The following is a 15,769-nucleotide window of genomic DNA, read 5'->3' as shown; positions in this document are numbered from 1 at the left end:
TATATATTGGGATTGTATGCAACTGAAATCACTTAAATGTTACAGCAAGACAGATCTTCCATAGAGGTCAGAGTAACGACTGAGTATTAGAGAATTCAGAACTATATTCAACTGAGGAGTAAACTCCTGTTCTCAACAACTGATGCTGTAAGCCAGCCAGCTCCATGTATAATCATTTGTCTGTACATCTCATTACTGGCCAAGCAAAACAAAGCAGAGAGGGTGAGCCATTGACTTTACGTTTGCCCAATGAAATTCAGGTTAATCAATAAAACCAATTTTCCAGAATTATGCAAAATGTTGAGCTCCCGCTGAAGTAATTGGAAATTGGTGAAGCTGCTCGGTCTCACGAAGGTCATACTCCTCTGCTGGAGGCTGAACCTTTACAAACATTGAAATCCTTGACCGGTGGTGGTAGGGGGGTCGCATGCTTCTCTTCCCAAACGTCGCAGTGCCCTTCTTGCTGTGCCAGAGGTTTCATGTAGCCCAGTTTCCCCAGGACTTCCCACCATACATCTCTCTGTCAAGTCAACTGCCACCGTCAAGGGGCCTGGGAAAACACCCAAGGGCCAGGGAGAAAGTTCGGATTTGGACCTTTGCCCACAAGCCATATTTGATTGGTATAGAAAAATCACATTACGCTGAGTACATTAGTAATATTTGTTACACCACTGATGTAGACAGAATCCAGGCTATGCATGGCAGAAGCAGAGGAAGGCCGTTCAGATGAATGGGGCTGATTACTAGCATCAAATTAGGAAGCTTATTTCTCAAATGGAGCAAAAACCCGGTTGGATTCATGCTTTCCTACCACTCTGCGGAAGAAACAGAAGTTCTGTCATTTCATTTTGGTGTTCTTTTGTCTCGCCATCCCGGCTTTGAATTTGCCGCTCCCTTAAACCGAGTATACTTCTTGCCCAGAACAGGTTAGTCCTCAAGAGGTTTGATGTTGTTCTCGGGCGCTCAGCGGAGAGGTCAAGTGGAGCTGGTCTTCCCCTGGAGCACACATCTCCGGAGCTGAACCGTATTCGTTTCTTGGCTGTCTTCCTCTCACATCAGAGAATATTCCAAATAAGGTCCCACTGGTGTATTGCTCAAAATCAAAATAGCTTCATCATATTTAAGTTTGCGAACCCCTTGAGAAAAGTCCCTTGGATTTTGACTTCTCTTCAGAGCTGCTGACTGCCTCAGCATATGGTCCTGTTAGATCTTCTCAGTCGAACACTGTTAAATCACAGTTCTGTCAGCTCTCATATTTCAATGTTTTTCTTGGAATATTTGCTTTCTGTCCTAGACCTCCCGCCTCTAGAGTCAAGTGATTATGTTAGACTGAGGTTTTATTTTCAAAGTAGATTTCTAATCCTCAAGGCAGTGGAGAAAAGCATAAAATATGGACTAAATATAACCTCAGTGCAATCTGAAGGTTCAGAAACTAGAAGTTAAGACAAAAAAAGAACAAGTTCCTAAAAGTAGTTATTTAAAAATATATTTCAGATGTTTTTGAGGATGAGAAATTGGTTTTTTTCCCAATGTTTCTGACTGCCAGTTCCACGATGCAGAAGATGCTTCTTTTTGTGCCAGTGCTGGACCAATATCCCAGCTTAGTACAGAGGAATGAATAGATTTACTCTCGCCAAGAGGTCAGTCAGGCTGAGGTCCTTACACCTAGTAGTAATCATGGTCTTCCTAACACATGCCAGGAAAAATAAGGATATTGGCATCTGTGTTCTGGATTACAGTTTAGGTGGATATGTTCTGTTTAGCATTCCTTTTCTTTCTGTACCATCAGTTGAATTTGGACTGCGTGGCTGCAGTTATCCATCCTGAAGATGACTGTGCCATAGCTCTAGCTACACTAATTTCTTTGTATTTGTAGGCATTGTCTACAGCTTTACACAGCTTTGGTGTTAAATGTGTATCGGATAATGTCATGGAGTCATGGGATGATTTGGTAGGAAGGGACCTCCACAGGTTTTCTGGTTCACCCTCTGCTCAAAGCAGGGACAACTCTACGGTTAGATCCAGCTTGCAAGTCAGACCATGTTGCTCAGGGCCTTGGCTGAATCCCTCCAAGGATGGAGATCCCACAGCTTCTCTGAGCCCTGTTCCAGCATCTGACTGACACCAAATTACTATTTTTTTTCTAATATGTCGTCTAAGTTTACACTAGTTGTTTCCAAAATATGTACACACTGACTCTTCCCAGTGTAGTAAGCCTATATGAAGTTTAGCCAGGTTGTTTTTCATTGAGAGATAAAGTGACTAGATGTGGTGGGCTGACCTTGGCTGGATGCCAGGTGCCCACCAAGCCTCTCTATCACTCCCCTCCCCAGCAGAACAGAGAGGGGAGAAAATAAGATGGAAAAAAAACTCTTGTAGGTCAAGATAAAGGCAGTTTAATGAAGCAATAGCAAAAGTCCTGTGCACAGAAGCGAAGGAAAACAAAAGATGCAGGTGATGCTCGGCCACTTCCCGGGAAGCAGGGCTTCAGCAGGCGTAGCAGTTGCTCCAGAAGACAACACTGTAAATAATGACTGCCCCCTCTTCCTCCTCCTTTCTCGTAGCTTTTATATCTATATGGTATGGAATATCTCTTGGACACCTTGGGTCAGCTCTCCTGGCTATGTCCCCTCCCAAGATCTTGCCCACCCCCAGCCTACTGGTAGAGCCAGCCGTGGTGCTGTGCCAGCCCTGCTCAGCAGCAGCCAAAGCAGGGGTGTGTTGTCACCACCTTTCTAGCTCCTGACGCAAGCACAGTGCTACGAGGGCTGCTGTGGGGCTCAGCCGGACCCGATACACGAGAGATCATGAAGCCTCACTTTGCTGAGGCTGCACGAAATAAGAGATTCTAGATTAGAAACACAAGCCTTTAATGTAGAACACCAAGATGATGTTTGGCTTCTTTTTCTTCCAGCCTAATACTGGAGGGGCCATGACAAAAATCATGATTTAATTAATATTTATCATACAAGTTTACAACCAGAACTGATTAAAGACCATTATTTCTTTTCTGCTTGAATTTTCAAACTTCTGAAACACTTAATTCTACAAAAGAAAAAAATATGGAAAACTTGCCAGAAAAAGAACAATGTTATTTAATACAAAAACTAAAATGATCAGAGAATGTGGGGCTTTTGTAACTTTTTCAGAAACTCTGGAACTTGCTCTCCAAAGCTGTGTGCAATCTCCTAAAGTCTCCAGTGTCCGTGCCCAGGAGCCCAGCGTGCCTGGGTCAGGGACGGACTCTGAAGCGATGGGGATGTCTCGTCATAACACGGGGCTTCCCCAGAGGTACACCATCAGGTTCAGGCCACCTCCCGGTCATCCTGGCAGACTGGCAGCACTTGTTAGTGTAGCTCAAAAATGTGCTGAAACTTGTTAGCTTGTGCAAAACATTTTGGTTTTGACAAACTGCAATTTCCCACAACATCTGCATTTTTGGACGCTGTCTGGCGAGCAGTATTTCCCATCTAAAAGGAAGCATTTTGTTTACCATCTAGCAGCCATCTCTCCAACAGCCATTACCTACAAGTTGTTCTGAGATGTGCAATCTTCTGAACGCAAGGAGAAAGCACCATACGCAGCTCACCACCCTTGGAAATGTCTCAGTACATCTCACTGCATCTAAACTGGGCTAAACAAGTTACATGCTAGGCACACTGACCCCCGGGGGAATACAAACAATCTCGTTCAGACTACAGTCACATTATAAAGACCTAATTTAGTCCTGATGTTTCGAGATGCACATGCAAGCTGCTTTTTACAAGGTCACCCCCAGCAGAGACAAGAATATTTTTTTTTTTACTATTAGCATGAAGACCTTGAGTTTTGAAAAATGCCCTTGCCTTTCATCATCATCTGCATGCTATTTTTTTCCATCTTACTTGCATTAAATGGTCAGTAGAAGAGGCTGTAATTTATGCAGCACTCCAAACAGCTATCTCAGGGGTTACATGTAATGCAACCACCTTCATTTTAAATGCTATTTTTAAATAAATGGTCTCAAAAACACCGTATAGTTTTAAAACTAAAAAGACAATGGAGGCTTTGTGGTATGGATGGAAACCTGAACTGCATTTGGTAACAAACGAAAGCATTCAGCCTCAAAAATGATAACTAAGAAGAGACGGATTTTTAAAAATGGTAAAAGAATGCTAAAGTAAGACATTTTGACATTTAGGCACATTCTCTCCCTCTCCTTATATAGACTATTTTTAAAAGGTGAGTCCTGATCCTGTGTAATTGTCCTCAGGAGCTGGTACCAAACACTTGCCACAGGAAGATGACTTCACTCTGCCAGTCACTGATGACCCTTCCCTGTGGTACCCATTTCCTTGGGTGCTCTGTTCTTCTCCATCACCGTGACAACACTTCCCATGCCAGAGGAAATACTTAGCTTGCATCTTCCTGTAGAGTAGCAATTTCCCCATTTTCATAACTCAAGCCTCCCTCAGCAGAGCAGCTGCAGTATCTGCTTAGATTGTTGAGTATTTTATTTTTTTGGGTTTTTTTTTTAAGTCTTGATCAAATTAGTTCGAGGGAAAGATACCTACAGCATCTTAAAGAACAGCTGCTCTTTACAAATCAACCCCAGGAAATATTTTGTCTGTTTATACTATGAATTGGCAGAACACAGACTTCTGCGTCCTGAAGTATTCCATCATCTCCTATTAAAGAAGTAGGGAGCTGAATCTCGGCTCCTAGCTACAGATCACAAATGTAAGCGGGAGGAAAGTAAACATCCAGTTTAGCCTGCACCTCAATGTGTTTGCCAAGATCTATATCACATTATCTAGTTCCAGTTCATCTGAAGTCTCTCAACAATATCCTTAAGAAAATAAGTGAGTACATTGTGGGTTTTTTTCTTTTACTGGACATCAGTTAGTCCACAGTGCTCTCACATCCTCCTTGGCTAAACTGATCCATCTGAGATGGATAAAGATGTCTATAGACAAGGAATTATTTTCTAACCTTTGCCTGGCCAGGAGCCAAAGCAAGCTGTGTGATGTCTAATCTTACATTTGCACAGCGTAGCATGAAAAAGAAATGTACAGTGGAAGCCTGAAGGGCAGAGTCAGCTACTCCTCGGTCTGCTTTTCAGCACTAAGTGACATGGAAGTCTTTCCTTTCATTTAAAAAACAAATTTTTAAAATTTTTAAAATTTTTGTTTTGGCACAGTAACACCGGTGGTTGTGGGTTTGGGGTTCAGAGGCTTTTTTTTTCCTGCAGGATTTCTAATGGCAGCAAGGGTTCCTGATCCTGCATTCGTCATGCTTCTGCCAGCTTCCTGCAGAGCAGCAAGGACAGTGCCCGCGAACCTGTGTCAATCTGGTAATAAACAGTAATAATAGACTCTGAGCTGTCACAAGAGGTTACGACCAGGCCTTGTTTGGGTAATGGAGAATTCAGCCATGTCTGATGACTGTCAGCTGAGATGATCTCAGAGGGAAGGGAATCCGCCCACAACAAACTGCGTGTTGCCTGCCCACAAATACAATTTACCCCGCCACGGCGATGTCCCCAGCTTCTTCCCTTCAGCATCCCTGCTCCACTGTGCTCCCCATGCACCAGAGCTGGCATTAGCCAGCATGATCCTTGCAGGGGCACTCTCTGCTCTTCCCCACTCAGGGGGTCAAAATTGGATTAATTTTCTTTATTTTCTCCTTTTTTTTTTCTTTTTAAAAAGAAACCAGAATTTAAAAAGAATTTGTTTTCTCCTAAACATGATGTAAGTTCTGTGTTCTCGCTATACCACGGCTTGCGGGCGGGGGGGAGAATTTTAAGCCCTGCAAGGGTCCCACCTTTAGGGGTTCCCGACACCCTTATACAAGTGATGGAGCTTCTACCAGACCTTGCAGGGTGGGGGGAGCGGTGGTGATGAGCGAGCCCTACTGCCCAGCTGCCCTAGGACCGGGCTGAGCTCCTTCCCCCAACAGCAGGGCAAGCAGCTTCCCCATTTTTGTTTAGGAAGTCACAGTAATTACAGAGCCGTCATCTCTTCGTTTCAGCAGGCAGCATTAATCCCGATGCTGCTGAAACCTCAACGTTTCCAGCTTTCCTCAGGAACGCTAAGTGAAGGATGGCTTTCTGTGGGAGCAAGCTCACACCCACGCTCCTCTTCTGTGGCAACACCGGGCAAGTGGCACAGCCACTGTAAATTCATATTTTGCTGGCCTCCTTGCCCAGGAGCTGGGCCAGAGCAGCCTGGAACAGGATCTGTGCTCCTGCTTCCCGCTGTGACAAAGAAGGTGCCACAGGAGGGCACAAGGAAAGTGAGTCATTCCTGTGATCATTAATTAATTAGTGCCCTGCTGCTCCTCCAGGCAGGCCAAACAGATTACACACGGCAAAATTGACATAAACAAGTAGAAAAATATGCTCATAAAGGAATGTGGGAAGGCTTTCCATCCCGAACCTGCCAGCGCCCCAGGCAGCAATCCAGCCTGCTCCCTTTCCCGGATGCTCGTAGGTGCTTGGATCCATTAGGCCTCTCCCTAACGAAGTTGGGGTTCCCAGATTAGAGGATGCTCAGAAATGATTCTCCCTGGTGACACGAATGATTCTGTCTCCAGCCGGGATGGGTAATGCTTTATGGTCTGACTAAACTGCAGCCAGGGCCACCACATCCCAGCAGGTCGTCTGTGTCCCTCGGTGAAGGGCAGGCACCTCCACCACCCGCACTGAGACCAGGAGTTAACGGCAATCGCCACATTGCCATCTCCAGGTTTCTGAGGAACCTCCCTCCGCATCCTGTGCTGCCAGAGGACTGGGGGAACGGGGAGGATGGCATCACTGCCACCACGGTCAGGAGCCTTCGCGTTTGCTGAGACCCTCCTGAACGGGGCAGACAGGAGCCCCACGCTCTGTCTCGCCTCCCTGCCCTCAGGGAACTGTGTCTCTTTAGAACTATTCCAGATGTGCACAGGCGCGCTTTGTAAGAAAGCCACCAGTAAAAGCCAAATCTCATCTGGATTTGTGCGCTCCCTTATCTCTTAGTGTTCCTCGCCTTGGACAGCAAAAGCAGCTGCCTGCCAGAGTACAGCCTTCCCTGGCGTCCCCTCTGCGCCCCGTCCCAGGGTCACCCTGCAGGAAAAGGCTCACCAAAAAAAGGCAGTATTACTAAAAAAAAAAATAGGGATCTTTCAGCCCCCACCTGCTCAGAGAAAACCAGCCTGGGGGTGGACTCAGCAGGAGGGTCCCTGCTGCCTGCCTGCCCTTGCAGTCCTGCTTGGCTTTGTGTCCTGCTCCCCGGAGCTGCTGGCGGAGGGCAGGCAGGGGCTGGGCACAGCAGAAGACAGCAAAGGTGAATGATGCTCCCAAGAGTGTGGGCTGCCAGGCGAAGAGTGCTGCCAGGGGCTTGCTGTTTAAGTTGCCTGATGTATTAAACAGAGGTCAATATCAGATACATAATCTCCATCCTTGTCTTGGAGCATAAGCTTGTCCAGGGCACGCAGCATCCCATCACGGCTGCGCCAAGGCACAGACTCCGACGCGTGGAGGCATCTGCTGAAGGCAGAGCTTGATGTCCTGCATCCATGCCTTACCCCGGCCAAAGGACTGGAGGTGTCGAGAGGCTGCAGATAGCTGGCGGCTCTTAAACAGACCCTCTGAAAACACAGGTGTGCTTTATGCTGAAGTACAAAACCGTCAGCAGGGTGACCCTCTGACCTCCGTCTGCACAACTTGGCCTGATGATAGAAAAGGCCTCAAACTCACAGGAGGATGCATTTATATAACAAAAAAGTCATTTTGAAACTGATGGATAAAGCTGCAACCGAGGAACCAAACCTTGTGATCAGTCCCCATAAAGCTGAAGGTCCGTCACCCTTCCCAGTGCCATAGGCTCAGGCCCAAACTCCTCATTGCTTAATTGCTGTTGAGTTACAACGGTCTGTGATAAAATCTCCAGCTATACAGTGCTTCCCCCTGGCCGGGGCTCAGAGCAGCAGATGCACCTCGATGCCTGGGCCACAGCAGAGCACCCCGCAGCCAGCCAGGGCACGGCCACCAAATCCCTGTGGCACTTTGCAGTCCCTGCTCCGGCAGGTAGCATCCTGCCTGGCAGTAGCCACAGAGCACTGATGGCAGCAAAATTTGCTCATTAACAGTTTTTTCTGGGCCTCTGAGTTAAGGATGATGTGCTGTACTTGGTAAGTGAAGTGTATGAGGTCTCATGGCTACAATAGTTTATTAATTGGCCTCGTTAATCTAATTCCCTAGACTCTTTTGGGAAAGATCAAATGAATCATATGTAGACGTCGAAAGTCAGTGCAAGGGGAAGAATCATGGAGGCCTAGCACAGAAAAGTCAACATTCGTTATAAAATATTGGATGAATGTTTGTGGTGTTCAGAAGCAAAAATAATGAATATTTGTTACTAGGAAGAAAACTCCCATAAACCCTATGGAAACCCTGCCTAGGACTATTAACGAGCACGTTTATAAAGATGCCAGCTCTGTGTGAAGCTGGGAACCGCGACTTGCGGAGGGGCTTTCGGTGGTGCACTTACATGTGTGGATCGGTGCCTCCGTGCTCCTGTTTGCTTAAGTGCAGATACAGCTTCGCAAGGAAAGGCCCGGAAATAAGACTTGGGAAAAGCAAAATGCTGAAACAAACCTTACGGTAGGTCACCACAACCCCTGGCAAGTCAGATGTGAGATAATCTTCCCATCAGTGTCGTGCATGGTCAAGGCCACAATTAATACTTTGATGTTTTCGGTAAATCGAACTGGGGAAAAGATTTGCTTTCAGATTTTCAGTAATAAAAATTCTCCCAAGTCACACACTTTAGCAGTTTTCAGAAATAGGCTGGAAGCTGTCCTTTGATGAAGAGCTTAAAAGCAGGTTCCCACATCCAATTTACCTGATTTTAAAGGCGGTTGAGACAACTGAAGAGATGGGTTTCAGGGTTTAGCCCTCACCCGTACAGAGGCACCGGGGAGAGCTGGAGCAAAGCGGGGGTTTGGGGATTCCTCCGGCCAGGGGTTAACCTTTGCTCGGCGTAAACAGGCGTTTCCCAAAACCTCATGCAGAACCTGCAGAGAACAACCATCCAGGGACAGCCTCCCTATTTCCTTCCACAAACCAGCCTCTCTTTTAGCAGTTGTTAAGTTTAGCCGTTTTGCATGACTGAATTTCCATTCCCTAATGGCACATGATGTCCCAGCTTGGAACTGCCATCAGCTTGATACTTTAAAAGGACTGCTCTCGCCTAGACTTCAGAGATTTCAGATTATAGCTTGTCAGATAACTCCCACCTCTGGTCCAAACTGCAGCTCTGTAGTTTTTCTCCCTTTGCTCTAGTAGAAACCGTTTGAATAACCCTGTGAAAAGCACTAGGTCCTGTACTGGCTCCACAGAAGACAATTAATCCTAAAGAAGGGTCAAGACCTGGTCCCACCTCTTCAGGGTTTAATAATCCTTTCATCATTGTGACACTTTATAAGTCATTAGCTGTTTAGGTCACCTCATTTTCAGAAAGTTTCCAGCCCAACTGCCAATATCTGCCTTATCTGAACTGAACATTACTGTCATTGCTTACTCAGATGTCTTAGAGGGTATTGATCATGGACCATCTCAACTTCTGCTGCAAGATACATAGTAACTGAAAACAATTCAAGGGAATCTTTCTGAGACAGACCCTTTATTTCAATGGGAAACCTGTGGGTGGGAGGAAGCATTCACCAGGTCCCATACGCACAGTGAGCCTAGGGCAGCAAGGAGGGCTGGTAAATTTAAAGCAAATTATGCCAGCATTAAATGGCTCAGGCTACCAACACGGTCCTACAGCAACAGAGTGGGGAGGATGGGGGACAATACCTGGACAAGCCCCCATCCCTTCATAAAATTTGGGCCTGGCTAGAAGATATTTTGTCCCTCAGACACCAGCCAGTTTCCCAAGCAAGCACGACGCAGGCCTGCCAAACCCTAGCCAGATGTCCGCAGTGACGGGTGCCTGCATGTGCCTCAGTTTTGGGGGGTTTCTGCACAAGAGTGATGGGTGATGCATGTTTAAATGGGCAACAGCCCGTGTTTTGCCTTACAGGTAGCACTAGTGGTGGTTGCACAAACGCTCTTGCTTGCGCTTCTGCATGCTCTGGTCTGGTGCTGGGAGAGCCTGCTGCTCAGGCTCGATCCATCCCTGGGCAGGCAGTGCCTGTCCACTTTCTTCCCAGGCAGTGGTAGGGCTGTTTGCCTTCACCTATCACCGATTTTCATAAAACCACTAGAAACGGCACGTGGTTTGAGCATCTCCCTCTCTATCAACCAACAGAAGTGGGCAACATGTCCAAAAGCCACCCGAGGGGAGCAGTGAGCCCAGGGACCAGCAGGCAGTGGGATATCCTTGGGAAATCAGGCTAGAAAATAACCTGGCTCACGCAAGGGCTGCAAATAAACACGCTGCAAACACACGAAGGCTGTAGCTCCACATTGCCACGCCGGCAGCCTGAATCACTGCCAGCATCAAAGGCCACACGGCTGCAGGTCGGAGCCCAGCCCTGCCTGCTGCTGCCCGCTGCTCCCTGTGGTACCTGCGCCGCCTGCCAGACATCGCCAAAGCCCTCCTGCCGCCCCGGCATCCTTCTGCTTGGCTCTCTCTTAGCTGCACAGCTTTCTGCCCCGGTGAATACACCACAGTTACTTCCCAGAACATTTTTAAGGCTTTTGCTTTGCAGAGATCAACTTTTCCCTCGCATGAAGCCAGCCGTGTTTTAAGAGGTTGGCTATGCCATGCAGGAGTGTATTTATTTCCACGCAGAACCGATGGGATCCACCATCGCCTGCCTCATGCTTGGTGTTTTGCTGCAGCTGCCCCAAGAGGCACTGTGAAACATTGCTTCTACTTGACTCTCCCCTCTTTCTGTGAGAGATTTTAATATTTTCTTCTACATTTCTCTGCTGAAGCAGCAGGTGAGCTGGATTTCTGATCAGCCCAGTGAAGGGCAGGCAGGGTGGAAGGACTGTCCAGGTGGCTGCCCGTGGCATTTAGGAGACTCAGCCCAGACAGAGCAGACTGGTGCAGGGTCTCAGAGAGACACTGTGTCATGTCTGTCAGATGCCTGGGGACATCTAACACTGCCCACCCCCTTCTTGGGGATCTCAGCATCGGCTGACAAATTGTAATCCCTGCCCTGGAGTGACTCAGCGGTGAGTTTTAGGGTATTTCTCTCTGCTGTTACCCACACAAAGGTGATATATAGCTTACTAACAGATCCCAAACTGGAGAAGTTTAATAGCTTTGGCAGAAGAATCAGCACTAAGTTTGTCTCTACCAAACACACAGCAATGGTCAGAAACGTCATTTAACTGCATGTCCTGTCAGACACGGGGAGTCGTGCATCCCGCTGCATCCACACCTCCCTCAGCTGGCTCCCCCCTCTCTCCTGCTGCGTTAATCAGACCTTTTCCAAAGACATTTACTAGCTCTTTCCCTGTTCGAAATCCCAAAATAATTGTCAGTAGCTATTTAAAGCCCTTCACAGACTGGCGCACCACGGGTACAAACAAAACCCTTCTGGGTCAGCCCAGCCTGGCTGTTTATAAACAGGACACAAAAAGGGACAGTCACATTGCCCAGATAAGCACAGAGACTCCTGCTCGTCAAGAACAACCCCGGAGGTTTGCGTGGCCAAGCCCATCAGTCATGCAACTGCACTGCATTAACCTGCCTAGGGCATAGCCAGAACAGGCATCACAGGTTTGGGTAATGCTTGGTGTCCCTGGAGACATTTGCAGCTTAATTGATGAAAATAATTCTTCAAAGACACCCAGGCAGCACCGCAAGCGAAGAGGAGCTCTGCATCTTTCTGGGGTTTGCAGGATGCCGTGGTGCTGCTGCAGGGGTGCAGCCTGCAGGACAATGCAGCAATGCCACTTGGTGCAGTAGATCAGCAGCGCCGGGCTTCATAGCCACAGAGGGAAGATGGAAACACAGGCATGGAAAACAAGCAAGCCATCCGAGTGAGCCACGGAAGCGTCCAAGCTGTAACTCTGGCCAAGTGTTTACTCTGGAGTTTAACAAATCATGAAACAGATTGGAAAAACTTTTTGCAAATTGAAAGGGGAATTAGAAATACAGAAAATCTCCTGCCACAAATACTCTGCTGTGCACAAATGTCAGCAGAAAATCTTCAAAGTGGCGGTAAGGTCATTCCTATAAATAAATCATCCTGGCCCTAAGGAGCCCTATGGAGCTTCCCAGGAAATATGCATCCTAGCAAATTGGATCTACCCTGAAAGAGGAGACAGGTAATGACCGCTTCTTTCAATGCTGCAGGAACAGAGAGTTTAAATGGGACCAACAATAGCTACTCCATTTTTTAATCTCTCTGATGAATAATGCAGTGCATTCAATAGGAAGCTGGGCAATACGTTCCAACAAACCGATATCGAATACCAGCAGCACTTGTGGTCCCAGGACTGTTCATTCAGAGGATAAAAGCAGAGATGGATCCATTTGACACGAGTTGGATTTGCACACCCGGGTGTGCTGGGGTGCACGTGGGCAGCACCTGGCACCTTTAGCCAGGCAGGCACCTAGTGCCCATGTGCAACAGCGGGGCTGGACCTGGGTGCTGAACCCCACAAAGGCAATCACGCTGTCGTGGTTTAACCCCGGCCAGCAACTGAGCCCCCCACAGCCACTTGCCCACTCCCCCCACACTGGGACAAGAGAGAGCACTGGAAGGGTAAAAGTGAGGAAAGTGGTGGGCTGAGACGGAGACAGCGTACCCGGCCAGGCAACACCGCGCACAGGAGCAAAGCAAAGCCCGGCACTGGTTCCCCGCTGCCCGTGGCAGGCAGGTGCTCGGCCATCCCAGGGGAGCAGGGCTCCAGCACGCCCAGAAGGGACTGGGGAAGGCCAACGCCATCGCTCCCAGCGTCCCCCCCGTCCCCCTTCGTCCCCAGCTCCATATGCCGAGCGTGACGGCGCATGGCACGGGGTATCCCTGGGGTCGGTCGGGGTCAGCTCCCCCGGCTGTGCCCCCCCAGCTCCCCGTGCCCCCCAGCCCGCTCGCTGTGGGGTGGGGGAGGAGCAGGAACGGCCTCGGCTCCGTGTAGGCACCGCTCAGCGGTCACGGAAACATCCCTGTGTCATCAGCACGGCTTCCAGCACAGACCCAAATCGTGGCCCGCACCGGCGGCTGTGAAGGCAATCAGCTCCAGCCCGGCCAAAGCCAGCACATGTGCAAATACCTGCAATACAGCAAGAAGCAAAGCGCACTAAATTACTTCCACCCAACCTTATAGCTCAATCGTAGAGGCACAAAGCAATCAACCAGGCAACCCTTCTGCGTGGCTTAAGGGCCAACAGAGGCAGCTGTGTTGGTGGGTCCGTGCCTGGGAATTTATCTGAAAAAGATAACAAGCTGGCAGATGGGGCACCCACGCAGGAGGTGATGCCCAAGCCACAGAAGCACATTGAATGGGTTACATGGGAGAAACAGCCCAGGGCTCCACGGCCTGCATGGCATGCTGTGCCGCTGCTGTGAGTAAAAATCCGTGGCATGGATGAAAGGAAAAAGGAACACACAGGGAATCATCTGAGTGCGTGCTTTAATATTTATGCATTGCGGAGTTTACTATAAACTATTTTGCAAGCAGAAATTTAAATACTGAAGAGAGAAAGCATTAGGGCTAATGCAAGCGTGAGTCTCACAGGGTTTGCACATCTTGTGATCGACTTCCATGGCCATTACGCTAAAACTACTTGCTGTTCTTCCAGAAAATAATTGGATTTGAAAAGAATAAACCATAATTATTTTAAAGTACTATTACTCCATTCTCATCCTAAAGCTTCCGCTGACCTTCAATAGCACAGATCAAATCCACACACCACCTTTTAACCTCAACCCGCTTTAAAATATTAATCCTTATGGATGGCACAGAATTATTATCCCCTTTTCTGGGGCTGGGGAAGGCATGGTAGGGAGATGGGCTGAGCTGCTGGAGCTGCAGCGAGCAGCGGGGGGATGCACTTACAGCAGTGTTTTAAAGAACCCCCCTCACCTCAGACGGAGCGCTAGCTCTGTGTGCGGAGTAGAGAAAGCAGGACAAGGGCAACGATGTCCTGGGCAGAAGCAGGCTCGGCGTTGGGCTGCTGGGCAAATCCAGGAGGGTGGCACCACCCCAGCACATGGGAAGCTCACCAAACCCTTTGCAAGACAGAAAGGCTTTTGCTGTAACATCTATCCTGTCTGGGGGGCAAGGGGACAACAAAACCAAACCAAAACCTGTGCTTTACAATATTCTTATGGTAAAATTATCTGTGCCATTTTTTCAGTTAACATTAAAAAATAGCTACGTTGGGATGCAAATCAACCTCTGATTTTAATTATTTTGCTTTGAAAAAGAGGAGGGATGGGGAAGGTTTCCAAGTGAGAAGTGCGTTAAAAGAAGAAACATACACTTTATGATTATTTTTCGTGAAGGGTGAGAATTATTGATTAACCTGAAAACATGGTAGGAAAGGTTCACTTTGGCCTGAAGAGGCTTTTCTCTTGAAACAGTTTAAATAGAAAACTTATAATCAATAGCCAGTTTAGATTCTATAATGAGCTCCACTGAAAAGGGGTGGTAGACATGTTCACATCCTACGGCTGCATTAGCTGGATGAAGCAACCTCCTCCCTAACTTCCCACATCTTATCAAACACTGTGCGATCAAGAGATGTTGCCAGTAGCAACGATGAGCATTTCACCTGTTTGAAGGTCTCTCTCTCCCTTGCTTTAGCTGCTTCCTGGGCCCTGATCCCGCTGCACGTGGCGCATCCCCAAAGGCTCTGTGCTTCGCGGTCTGTCCTTTCTTTTCCACCAGGCAAGTGACTGGAGCTCGCTGGAGCCCACAGGGGCTGGTACAGACCTTTACAAGACACCCAGGCGCTGCATTTCATGCTGTGCTCATTTGGCATCCCAGTAAAGGCGAGTCCCTGATGTCAGAATAGAACAGACCGGTTGGAAAGGACCTGCAGCGATCACCTAGTCCAGCTGCGATGGGGTGGCATGGGTCAGCCTGTTAAAAATGAGGAGCTCCAAGAAGAGACCGAGCAAAGCTGCTCAAGGATTTAGTAACTCAGCCATCCTTCTGGTTATGAATTCAGAAACTGCCAGGTCACATTCTGAAAATAAACGTGCATGTATCCTTTGTCAGACCAAAGCCAAGTGACACCGGGACCTCACCTTCTCCCAGCTGTGGTCAGCAGCCGACCTTCAGTCTCCATGTCCTCAAACGGATCCTGTTCCCTGCTGGTCGCAGCACCATCTACTCACCCCAGCTGGTTTCACCAAGTGAAATGTTTTCTGAAAATTTTATTAAAATGCAGAAAATAAAATGAAGACCGCAGCTGGGATGTTAAGTGAATAAATGATGTTAATAGTTTAAAACACTTTTCAAACATTAAGCCGTTCTATTTTAAAAAAAGCCTCATCTTTTTTACCAGTCGATCTTCTCCACGAATACACATCACACTCCCCCAGCCTCCCCCCAAGGGAAGGCAGCCAAAGCCTCGCTGCAGACAGCAGTTGTCAAGCCAGTCCCTGAGTTAAACACGGGCTAGGTCATGGAATGCCGTGCAGACGGCAAGCAGCACATCGCATTTCACCGGGAGATAAGCTGGCAGATGCTGCCGGCGGGCCGGCCGCGGTGGGCAGGCTGCCACGTCACGCCGCAGCCACGCACCCCCGAGTCAGCACCCAGCGAGGACCCAGCCTGCTCCTCCTCGGGGACCCCCCCGCACAGCCCAGCTCTGTGACCGACCAGCTGCACCGC

This window comes from Falco cherrug, chromosome 9, assembly GCF_023634085.1.
Source record: "Falco cherrug isolate bFalChe1 chromosome 9, bFalChe1.pri, whole genome shotgun sequence".
In the NCBI taxonomy this organism is placed as follows: Eukaryota; Metazoa; Chordata; class Aves; order Falconiformes; family Falconidae; genus Falco; species Falco cherrug.
This window is presented reverse-complemented; position numbering follows the sequence as displayed.